Source organism: Chenopodium album, chromosome 3 (assembly GCF_948465745.1).
Source record: "Chenopodium album chromosome 3, dcCheAlbu1.1, whole genome shotgun sequence".
Lineage (NCBI taxonomy): Eukaryota > Viridiplantae > Streptophyta > Magnoliopsida > Caryophyllales > Amaranthaceae > Chenopodium > Chenopodium album.
In genome coordinates, this window is record NC_137836.1 from 13,986,499 (window position 1) to 13,998,834 (window position 12,336).

The window sequence follows — 12,336 nt, forward strand, 5'->3', positions numbered from 1 at the left end:
AGTCATGGGGTCACATTCGCCCGTACTGGCCTCTACTCGATTCTTATTGTGAAAAACATTCCTGCGATCTCAAAGGCATGCAAACAAAGATTCAATTTGCTCCAAACTATTATTAGGCTAAATTGGTTGAATATTAATGCAACATATAATTCTAAAATATCGTGATCACTTGATTAAAAAACAAGATTAAAAAGGACCTAAACCGGTTGTCCAAATTATCTTATTAGGCGTGATTTTCAATTACATATTCCCATTAAACATGCAATATGGTGATCAATAAACATAATAAAATAAACATTAACATTGGAAGCAATTTAACCATAATAGTGTTAGTCAAATCAAATATAAAATAACCTAATCATGATACTAGCAATAAGAAAATAAAATAAGAGTAATTAAATTAATTAATTACTCACATTCCGCGCGTTCCTTTAAATTGCTACATTAAGAATAAACTGTTAGTAACTTCAATAAAAATATAAAGCAAATGGAAATTAAATTAAAAAGTAGAGTTGATTTGGTCCAAACCCTCAGTTAATTCTACCTTTCACGCCTTGGTTTAAGTATAGAACTTTGGGTTAAGTATGAACTCCTTGGAGTGCTTAAGGGAAGAATGGTGTTATTAGAAATATAGATTTAAGGCTTAGAATATGAGAGAGAGAAAGAAGAGAATGATTTTTTGGTGTAAAAGAGAGGAAGAGAGAATAATTTGATGATCAAGATTGTTGATCCTTGAAAAAGGGGAGATATGACCCCTATTTATAGAGAAAAAAAGAAGGGTCGAAGAATCAAGATAAGATCTGAATTAAATCGGAATAAAACTCGATGGACTGCAGTTTTTGCGATTTTTGTTTTTATCATATCTTTTGATCTAGAAATAGGAATAAGATGAATAAGATATAGTTGGAAAGATCTTGAAGTCTACTTTCTAATCCAATTAAAATCAGATTAAAATATTTTGTAGAACAAAATATATAGCCGAAATAGTGAGACGGTGTCAGTTTTGGATAGAGTTTGACATTTTATTCATATCTTTTCCGTTATAACTCGGAATTGATATTATAATATATCATTGGAAATATAATTTCAAGGGCTATCTAACCATATAAAATTTGGATAACAACTATGAGTCACGAAAATAATATCTGTCTATCTTTGAATGTCTTTCAATTCGAATAAAATTAGGACTTTCAAAAATAGGAGTTTTATTCAATTTCAAACTCTTTAATCTTATCTTTTCAAAAAGGATAATTAGGATCTTTTAGAAACTTATATAAGCTTCTAATTAATCCTAATTGGTTTAGGAATTGGATTAAATAATTTGGACCCTCTACATGATCATTGGGTCGTAGGTAAGGTGGGCTTAGGTTCGGTTTGGGCTCAATTTAATATTTTGGCCATAACTTATTCGTTATAACTCGGATTTAGGCTTATAATATATCGTTGAAAATCTCTTTTCAAGCCCCATCCAACTATTCAATCATTGGACCCTGATTATGGACCAAAATAAACTGGATTAAACATTTTATAAAAAGGACACGAAATGAATGATTATAAAGGACACGAAATGAATTATTTTGGGTTTAAAGGCACGAAAAGAGGAAAATAAGTTATGGTTTGAGGAAATGGGATAGGAATTGGGTTGGTTTATGAAATGGAAATATGGATTTAAGCACTCCAAGATTAAATACTCAACCCGACCAATAATGGCGGTGAAAGGTTGTTCATCATCGGGTTTGGTTTTGGGGGAGACATTTTTAGGTGTCTACACTCACCAGACTAACAGATCAAAGCCGAAACTTTAATGTAACAGCAACATTAATAAAGAAGCACCCCCATCTAAAAAATCTCGCAGCAGCACAACAAATTTACAACAACTGATTTTTGAAGACGTAGAAGTATATTATATACAACTTATAGAATATTAATTATCTTAACATATATAACGATTATTTAACATTGAAATTGCCAGATAACACAAATGAAGGTTGTGGATCTTTGAACGAGATATTGAGCTATTTCATATTTTCATGATCTTCTTCTTGAAGGGAGAGAATACAACATTACCAACCCTATCATAACTCGTACACCTGACATGTTTGCCAGAGAAAACCAGTGTATCAGATGATGATCAATTCTACAACAAGAGTTTCTGAAACACAACGACAACCTGAACCAAGCTCATACTTTGTCCCACTTAATCGGGTTATGGATTTTATTGGCAGATCTGATTGGATGGGTATATATTACTTATTATTTATTAAAAAATTTTAATTATTGTATGTGCATTATGAATACACCTGAATTAATCAACATATAATTAAGTTCTTTATTTTATTTTTATCCTAGATATCATTGGAATTATTATTCACATACACGATATAGCAATCATTCGCTCTAAGAGTTCTGGACTACCTAATGAAGTGCGTAGGATTGAGATGATAAATTCCAGGTACGTGTATATACTACAATAATATAAATTGGTTTTCCGATACATAAGTACTTTAACTTAATTATAACTATTGTTATTGAACATTTAATTTCTTCTACTTTCGGCAGCATGGAGCCTGTTAATTTATTAGTGTGGTACAATTTGGTTACACACGAAGCTATTGTTGTTGCTGAAATTATAGACACGATGCTTGTAATAGAAGTTTCCCGCGTCAAAGCATACACTTTTGGGCCTATTCACTTCAGCTTAATTTCAGCTCCAATCAGTTCAGTTTAGTTCAACTCTTAATTTCCTTCTCTTATAACATATTCATTTCAGCTCTATTTAGTTCATTTCAGCTCCAATCGGTTCAGCTCAGTTTAGTAAGTGTGAACAGGTCCTTCAACAGTATATGATATGAACAAATATTTATAAAATAATGAGTACGCTTTCATTAAATATCTATTGTCCACATGTTTACAGATTCATTCAACGGAACCTTTTCTTCTACACTGAAAATTAACCCAAGTAATCCAAAAGCACAACTTCTCCGAGATTGGTAAATAGAATTTCTCAACCTGGTTATATTTGTGTGTTAATTATTACTTACCTAACATTGTTGCTTTATAGGGCGATGAATAATAAGGACCATAATATAATCCTTCAAAATTAATCCGCAATTGAAATAGCAGAAAGCTCTCAGCAACCTCTGAATTTATGATTCCGATTTCACAATTATCTAAACAAGAGGTAAATTACATAATATGTTTCACTAATACACAAATTAAAGTGACAAAATAATATTTTGTATAACTATATCATGCATTTATTTATGTACAAGTTTGGAAAAAAACACTACGGATCGTTGGACGTGCCATTGACATTACAAACAAAAACTGTATAATATACAATGTCTGTAGTAAACGATGTGAAATTGAAAGAGGATCGGTGTTTAACTGTCGTGCATTTAGCTCCCCACACGTAGGGATGTCCGAACCACAGTAATTGATGTACCACTACTAATAACATAGCATGCAATCACTGCTTTTCTTTATTTTGTTAACTATCTAATCATGCACAATCATACACGTTCGTAGAACTGTGTTGCATATCACTTTTGCTGACGATAGTGGTGACATACCGATCACACTTTTTGGTCATCTTGCTGAACAACTGATAAATGATGACGCTAATCATATGCTACGCTCACACTACAAGTATATATGTATGCTTTAACTTATTACTATTACCTAACAATTACAACTCATATTAAACTCAACACTACAAATTGTTTGCAGTAATCATTATACGGGTAAAACAAATTCATTTTATACACAATTTCAAGAACAAAGGTCTCTTGTAGAAAGTTGCATTGCAACTTTAAAAGACAAAGAGTTGACCATAGAGAGGACCACATGCATGTTGGGAGAAGGATTTCAACAGCTCTGCTGGAAAGCTAAACACATTACAGGAATTTAGATGTTTAATAATTTTCAGACATGTTTATGAACATACACATGTGTATAATTTCATGCTTTTATTACGGACTTTATTCCCTTAAACAGTTACAACTTTAAAATGTATATTAAATAATGTTTGTTTGTATATATATGTACTTATACATGTAGATTTACATAAAATAAACTTTTACTGTAAGTATTTATCACATTTTAATGCTTTAATTTACTCTATAGCAACCTGTACAATTTATTGAGATACAAACTACATAGGATTAATATGATATATTATAAGCATATAGGATTTAATAATAAATTAAAAATGAATACATAAATACACACAACACACACACACACACACACACACGTGTAAATTGTACAATATCGTACAATTTACAGTATAGTACACTTGTACACTATACATTAAAAATAATACAAGTCAGACATGTGTATTATAAAACATTTTGGGTTTTAACATGCATATTTGAATACTCAATACACAATACGTAATAAAAAAAAAAATTCACTACAAGGTTCTTATAGTACGCCTATAAATAGAAATAAAAATTGAGATTTTCTCTCAAAACAATAACTTCTGTAGATTAACTTCATACATAATAGGTTGTTTTCCTCACATTAAAATACTAAGTCCTAAGCTAGCATATTAATGGATGAACCACGGAAAGTTCTGAAAACAAATATCAAAATAATTCTACATGATCGATATACTACTTCAGTTAGGATTACCTCATATGATGAAATAAAAGCTTTTATAGGTATCAATGGTGTTCCTAATGTCCCATGTCCGGTACGATTTATTGGGACACCAACCACCCAAATTGGTCCACCACAACAAAATACTACTAGACAAGTACTCAAATTTCTTCAGCAAACTTACAATATAGATGTTGGCAACTATAATTATTATTAATTGAAATTAGAAGACACAATAATAAAAAAAAACATTTACAACAAATGTCAATAAATTTTACTAAACTCAAGCTTTAAATTATATTCATACATATATTTATCTCTAGAGTTTATTGTATGTATGATATATTTATGTATGGACTTTTATAGTATATATGTATTTAGTTTCATGTATTTATTTGTATCTTTATATGAGTTTTACAACATTTAAACATTTGTACTGCAGTATATAAGCTTTACTTATGTAATACAATAATTGTATTTTAATAATAAAATAATATATTTAGTTTGTACATCTATACTATTTTTCTCCCAACTCTTTCATATTTTGTAAGTATTGTATTATACTTAAAATTGTCAAACATTAGTTGACGAAAAGAAAAAAAAAACTAATTAACTATACTTAAATATATACTAATAATCAAGTTGTTGCGCATGCGGCACCACAACTAATATTTTTCAAAAGAGAATTAAGGCTCATCAATTTCTCATATTTCATAACCAACCATGTAATCTCCCGTATTTTTAAATATTTTATAAATGAAAATTTATTTTATTTAGAATATTTATTTGTTATTTTTCATAATTTAATTTCAAAAGTTTCAAATTATTAATCTAGGTCGGAAATTATTTGAACAAATTATTTTATGCACCTTTATTCTACAATTTATGTCCAATCACACAAGCCTAACCCATTTGTTTACTTAATCGACCCATTATTTTTATGAGGCCCAATCTTTCTTTTTACCCTACAATAATTCTCTCCTATAAATACCCCATGAATCTCAAAAAATTTCCCACACAAAAAGGTTAGTCTTATTTTCTCTCTCCTTTGTTTTATTAATTTGTATAATTATAATTATTGATTTATGGATTTTGATTTTATTGTTTGAAAGTAATTTAATTAGTATCAAATTGTATTTTGATGACTAAACTTTATAATTTCAGATTTTATAAGTATCATAATTTTCAGATTTTGTAAATTTTATAACCTAGGGTTTTTAATTATTGAAAATCATGATTTTAGGGTTTTTATGAACAATTGATTTAGGGCTTTTATAGTAATGATGTTTTGAAATTTTGGTGATTATAACTAATGATTAGTTTAACTTAATTCCATATTATTTTGAACATGTAAATTCGTGTTTTAATTTTAGATTTTCGTTCGTTAATATTAATCGCGTTTTAATCCCGATCAGATTCTGAACTCATCCGATTTTGATGAAAAAGTAGCGTTTTCCATGTGGAAACAACATTTTAAGAAAGACTCATTACCTTTGGTAATGAGCACCACCCTCTCGTGCCCAAATTCAGCCTCTAAATATGATTTTCGGGCAGTTTTTGATTTTAACGAAGTTTTTTTTATACTTAAAATATTATCCTTGAGTTTGATTAATAAAATTAATTATGTTTAAAGTTAATTAAGCATAAATATATGTTTTTATTGAATTTTTAAGTGTTGGAAATAGTTTCTAAGTACTACTTTTGATGTTTTATAAAGAGGGTTTAATCACCCATTAAAAAGGGAGATTTTTAGGGGTTTTTATATAATTTTCAGATTTTTATTAGACTTTGAACTTGCTGTAATTTCATGTATAAGAGTGTATTTTAAGGTTTTTATGAAGAAAATTTAAAGAACTATATATAAGCCTTTAATTTTAACTAAAGGGAAGGTTTTAAAGTGTTGTTTGATTTGGATTTTGAAGGTTTTAAAGTAAGTTAGTATTGCTGTAAATTTGATTGATTGGGTATTGATTGAGATGTTATTATTTGGCTTAGGAGAGGAGTTTATTGAAGGTGATTTCTAGTTAGTAAAGTGGCATACCAATTCGTTTACTTAAGGTAAGTACAAGTTACGAAACCTTGCTTGTAGGTGCATGTTTAAGGACGGATCGAGAACTTAGTATCATGTATAGGATTGACTGGGTTAAATTGTTTGGTTATACATTGTGAATTTCAAATGATGTGCACTATTTTATATTGCAAGTATTATTTGTGCTCTAATTATGCAAGGTGCGCTTAGAGGCAAAGGTATATGACTGGTGTAATGATTAATTTATTACTCATTCATGATTATGCAAGCAGGATGAGTAAAGGAAGAATTTAAGTCTTCTAAGACGAGGTTAAGGTTTTGGGGTGCCTTATGCACTCAAGGTGTTTATACACCGAGGTAGTAAAGGAATAAATAATAAATGTTGCTTGCCACTAATAAATCAAGAATTGAAATTGAAAAGTTGTTTTACTTGATTGAATTGATATTGGATTGATTGTGTTGTTATGCATATGAGTCATCACCAAGTCTAAACCTGTAAATCACGTAAAGTGCAAGATGGATGAGCAATAAAACTCTGGATTGGTGCACTTCTGGAGTAATGACAATAAGGGGTTGGGGTACATGGGGTATTAGCCATGTACTTTTCTCGAGGCCGTCTGATCTACGAGTCTCTTATTTCAAATATTTTTCAAAACTAGGAGTTAGGTGAGATCTCATACTAACTACGGTCACGGAGTCGCGCCCGTGGTCGTTGGATGTTTATTGATGTTTCCGAAAGGAGGCATGGGGTTTTTCTTTTATTGATGTTCCAAATGGAGCATGGGTTGGACAACCTTGTCTATTGCGTAATCCAATGAATAAAAATAATGATTTACCTATTATTAATTAATGGAGTCTTAGTAATATAAATAGTTGAGTCGTGTGTTGAGTCTATAATTTAATGATGCATGATGATTGATTATTAGTAGCATGTTATGGATTTCTTAATTTATTTCGCAGCTTGTATGTACTCAGCTTTTCTGATTGCGTGCTTTGTGTGTCTTTCTTTGGTCATGGCCTTCGCCCATTCAATGACCCTGTGACGATCCAATTTTTACACTTGTAATATTGGGGAGCAGAATTACCACAGGTTCTTACACATGCAGCATTCATCAGGGTTGTGGGATCTTGAGTAGAGAGTTGGTTGTTTGCATTTTATTTCTTTTGCAAGTTTGAATTTATTTTGATTCAATTTTATTCGACACTATTTCTTTTGGGTTTGAATTTATTTGAACACTGAATTTAATCACTTACTACTTTTATTGAGTTTTGAATAAGGGCCTTAATGGTTCCAAGTTGTATAACTTAATTTGGTTTCATTCGTTGGTTTTGAAACTTATTTATAACTGATTTAGTTTTTCCGCTGCTATTTTCTGATAAAGCCTTAACGTTTGAACACGTGGCGGTAGCACGCCAGTAATTTTCTTGAATATTGTTCAGGGTCCTCACAGGTTTAAAGAGAGAATTATTGGGGTGTTACAAACCATGAAGAGAATATATTTTTTTTTATAGAAGACTCGGAAATATGGATCAAAACCACTACATTAAGGCGCATTAATTCTCATATTTCATCATCTAAAAAAATCTTGAATTTCAAAACCTTCCTATAATAGATCAAAAAGTGAAAACAAGTTGAATTTAGGTTTTATTGGAGGATAAAAACGGAGTCATTTAACTCATGATTCATGATATTGCCCTTTTTTCTCTCCATTTCTACAAGGTGTTCCAAACAGAGGGTTGAGAGAGATTTAGAAGTGTCTCGCGGGGGCAGGTTGGTCATTTCATGCATGATTTAAATTTTGCCATTGTAGATTCAGTGATACAAAATACACTCTCAATGGTACAAGATATACTTTCAATGGTATTCCAAAAAAGATTCAATTGTCTCATTAGGATGTCAAATAAAACCATTAGAGCTCAGTGGTACTCAATACAATTTCAGTGGTACTTACAGTGGTACTCAATACAGTTTCAGTGGTACTTACAAAAATCCTCAATGGTACAAAATATACTCTCTTGAGTTGTGGCCGCATGGTCCCAATTCTTTTTCTCTTCTTTGCACGTAAAACTAATTCTAACGAAAAGGTAGGCCCCACCCACCCTTTTTTCACTCTCTCTATCTCTCTCTTCCTTTCTCCCTCTTCCTAGTACATTTATTATATTATTTTATATTGTGAGACATTCCTCCAAATATACTTCCTCCATTTCTACAATCTATGAAAAAGGAGGAATTTTAAAGGGAGAAATGTTAGGCATGTTAAAATGCATAACAAGGGGTACGTATTCATGTAATTATACATATGTATAAACGAATGCATATTCTAGTATCATTATATTGGATGATCAAATGGTACCACTGAATATATAGTGATACTATATATGCACATAATGGTATTATATATGCATTCAATTGTACAAAATTTATGCATAAATAGTACCACTGAGGATTCAATGGTACATATAAACTTTCAGTGGAACAATCAACATGTGGTCCCTCATCACGTGATACAATCCGACAAAAAAATAGGTGGGGTCTACCTACAGACCTCTCTCTTACTATCTTTCTCCTCTTTTCTCTCTCTACCATTCGTTTTTAAAATATTTTAATCAATGTTATGTATTTACAAATGCATAACATTCCTCCATTTCCACTTCCTGATTAAAAAGTGTTCCTAATCAAGGACACATGCCATGTGTCACATACAAGCCACGTGTCGCCCCTTTCTTCCTTGGTTCTATCAAGAGGATGCCACATCACCCAGTTATAAATATGAACGGTACACGTCAATTATCCCACCTTTGGAGCTTCTGCTAAAAAATAATCCCACCTTTGCGTTAATTTTTTAATAATCACACCTTTAATGTCAATCTGCTTCAAATGGTCCCAACCAATTTGACACCTGTCGGCACCCGATTAGTCCAAATAATAAATTATTTTTTTTTTAAAAATAAGTTAAAAAAATTAATTAATTAAGTTTAAAAACCACCCACCAACCAAACCACCTCCTCTACCACCGACTCCGACGCGTCGACCTTCCCTGCCACCGTTCCCTGTGCGTCAATCTCCCCTGCCACCGATCCCGACGCTCGTCGACCTCCCTTGTCCTAAGAATCCAGCTGTTCCACGAATTCGGCCATGCCGACCACCCTCATCTCCTGATTTCCGGGCTCGCTGACTGATGTGTCTATTTTATATAGTATTTTACCCCCGTCCCTTGGTCATAATTAGTAGTGTTTTTGGCCCTTTAGAGCCACTTTTATTACTAATTGGTGTTTTCTAGTGTTTTCGTAGATTTGGTTGACTTTTGCAGGAATTTACACTTTTGGAGTATTTTCCCGAGATATTTTGGAGCAATCATGAACATTGGAGAAGCACGACCAAATTTTATAGCCCAGGGCCGGTTAGAGCCATCGAACCGGTGATTAAGGGCTCGGTATAGGTGATACCGGGGCAGTTGGACCGAGTATTCAAGACCCGAAGAGGAAACCCAGATTGGCCCGAAGAATTGGAGCCCAATCGTAGTCCAATTAGTGGCCCAGGAGAGCCGCCCGGCCAAAGAGGCTGGCGCCCGGAGGCGCGCCCGGCCGGGCGGGAGAAGCTAAGGTCGGCGCCCGGTGACGCGCCCGGCCGGGCGCGAGAGTCTACCTGAAGAGCAAAAAGGCGCGCCCGATCGGGCGGTGCCTCGCCCGATCGGGCGCGTGTAAATATTAGGAGTTAATTTCTGTCGTTTAAGTTTGTTTTAGTTAGGATTTGTACGGAGTATAAATACTCCTCCATAATACGATTTTAGGATCTCTCACTCTCTCTCTCTCTCTCTCTCTCTCCCTCTCTTACTCTTTCTTTACTCTCTTAATTGTTTTCTTAGATTCTCTCTCTCTTAAACCTTTGTTCTGAATCCATTCTTAATTCCAGATTCGTTTGGTAACTATTTCTCTTCTCTTAATCTTAGTTGTTTATTTTATTCCTTTAATTATGTCTTGTTTTATTGCTTTGATTTGTTTAGTTCTTATCATGTGTGAGTAGTTCTATTTCTAGGGTTTATGGGGATCCATAAATAATATGAAGGGGTTATTTATTGTTGTTAATTATCAATGCTAGATTAATTTCCTATTGATTGATTTAATGCTCTGTGACTAGATTAGGCCTGATCTTTTATGCATGAGTTTGACAATATTGATTCGAGATTCGACAAATGAGAATTGATGTTTAGGTCTAGTTTCAATAGACAGGTTAATTTATAAATGGTTAGGTTGAGATTCGAAAGATGAGATTTAATACCGGTAAATTAATCGTGTGATTATAATACGTAGCGAAAGCCCTTTATAATCTGATTAATATATGCCTTGATGAATGATTATTCTATTCTACCCTGGAATATTATTTATTGGTGAACCTATGCCCTAGATCCTTTTATATATTATTTTCTCCTTATTCTTGATCTCCTTAGTTTAGTTTATTATTCAATTATAAATATTGGTTACCTCATAATCTAGGTTATAATAATTGATTAGGAGTAGAAAGACTTGTTTCCCTGTGGAGTTCGACCTTACTTCCCTATCTACTTTAGTTAGAGGACTTAGGTAATTATTTTTGATTAGGGGATACGACTATACCCTGTCACTGACCACCCTTATCCCCCAATTTCGGCTTCGCTGACCTCCCCCGTCCCCATCCGGCTGTGTCGACCTCCCTCGTCCCCCTTCGGCGTGCGTCGACCTCCCAATGCAATTTCCAGCAGCATTTGGGGGGTTTTCAAATGTTCTTGAGTTAATGAGTTAATGGGGTTGGGTTGGCTGGGGTGGGATTTCGGTCAGAGCTATGGCGGTGGTTTAGGGTTTGGGTGTGAGATGTGTAACTAAGGTTTGGGTGGTGGAGGGGATGGTGGTGGCTGAATTGGTATGGCTTAGGTGGTAGTGTTTTTTCTTTTTTTTTTTTTTTTTTTTTTTTTTTTTACCTTTTTCATTTTATTTTATTTTATTTTTATTTTTAACCAATCAAGTAACGACATGTGTAAATAACACTTTTAAAAAAAAAACTACTCAACCGATTCCAAGTAAATGAGACAATTAAAAAAGACCGGGGGTAAAGGTAGGATTATTTTTTAGCGAACGTCCTAAAGGTGGGAATATTTTGTGAAATTTTTCCTTTTTTTTTAATTAATCCAAACTTTATACCATGTCCACCCGAAACACACCCATCCGGTCAACCAACCTGACATTATATGCAAGTTACTAGACATGTGTCAGCTCATGATTTGTTAAAAAAATTTAAATATATAAAAAAAACAAAAGGCAGTCATGGTACAACAACCTTGCCACCCCAACCTTCCCTTCCCTTGATTCCGACTGCCACATCCTTTCCCCTCCCTCGATTCCGGTACTCCCAAGCATCCCTTCCCTTGATATTCGCACTCCTAAGCTTCCTTACCCTTGATTTTAACACTCCTAGGCTTCCCCTCCCTCCCTTTCCTTCTCATATTCGGCCACTCCCTCCCTTCTCTTCTCACAACCGGCCACTCCCTTTCTTCCCTTCCTCGATTCCGGCATCCCCCTTCATTCCCCTCCTCAAATCGGCCACACTCACACTCCCCCCCCCCCCCCCCGCGAATCCGACCACCCCTCCCATCCCCTCCTCGATTCCGACCACCCCACCCCTCCCATCCCCTCCTCGATTCCGATTGCCTTTTAGGGTGGCTGCCTTTTTT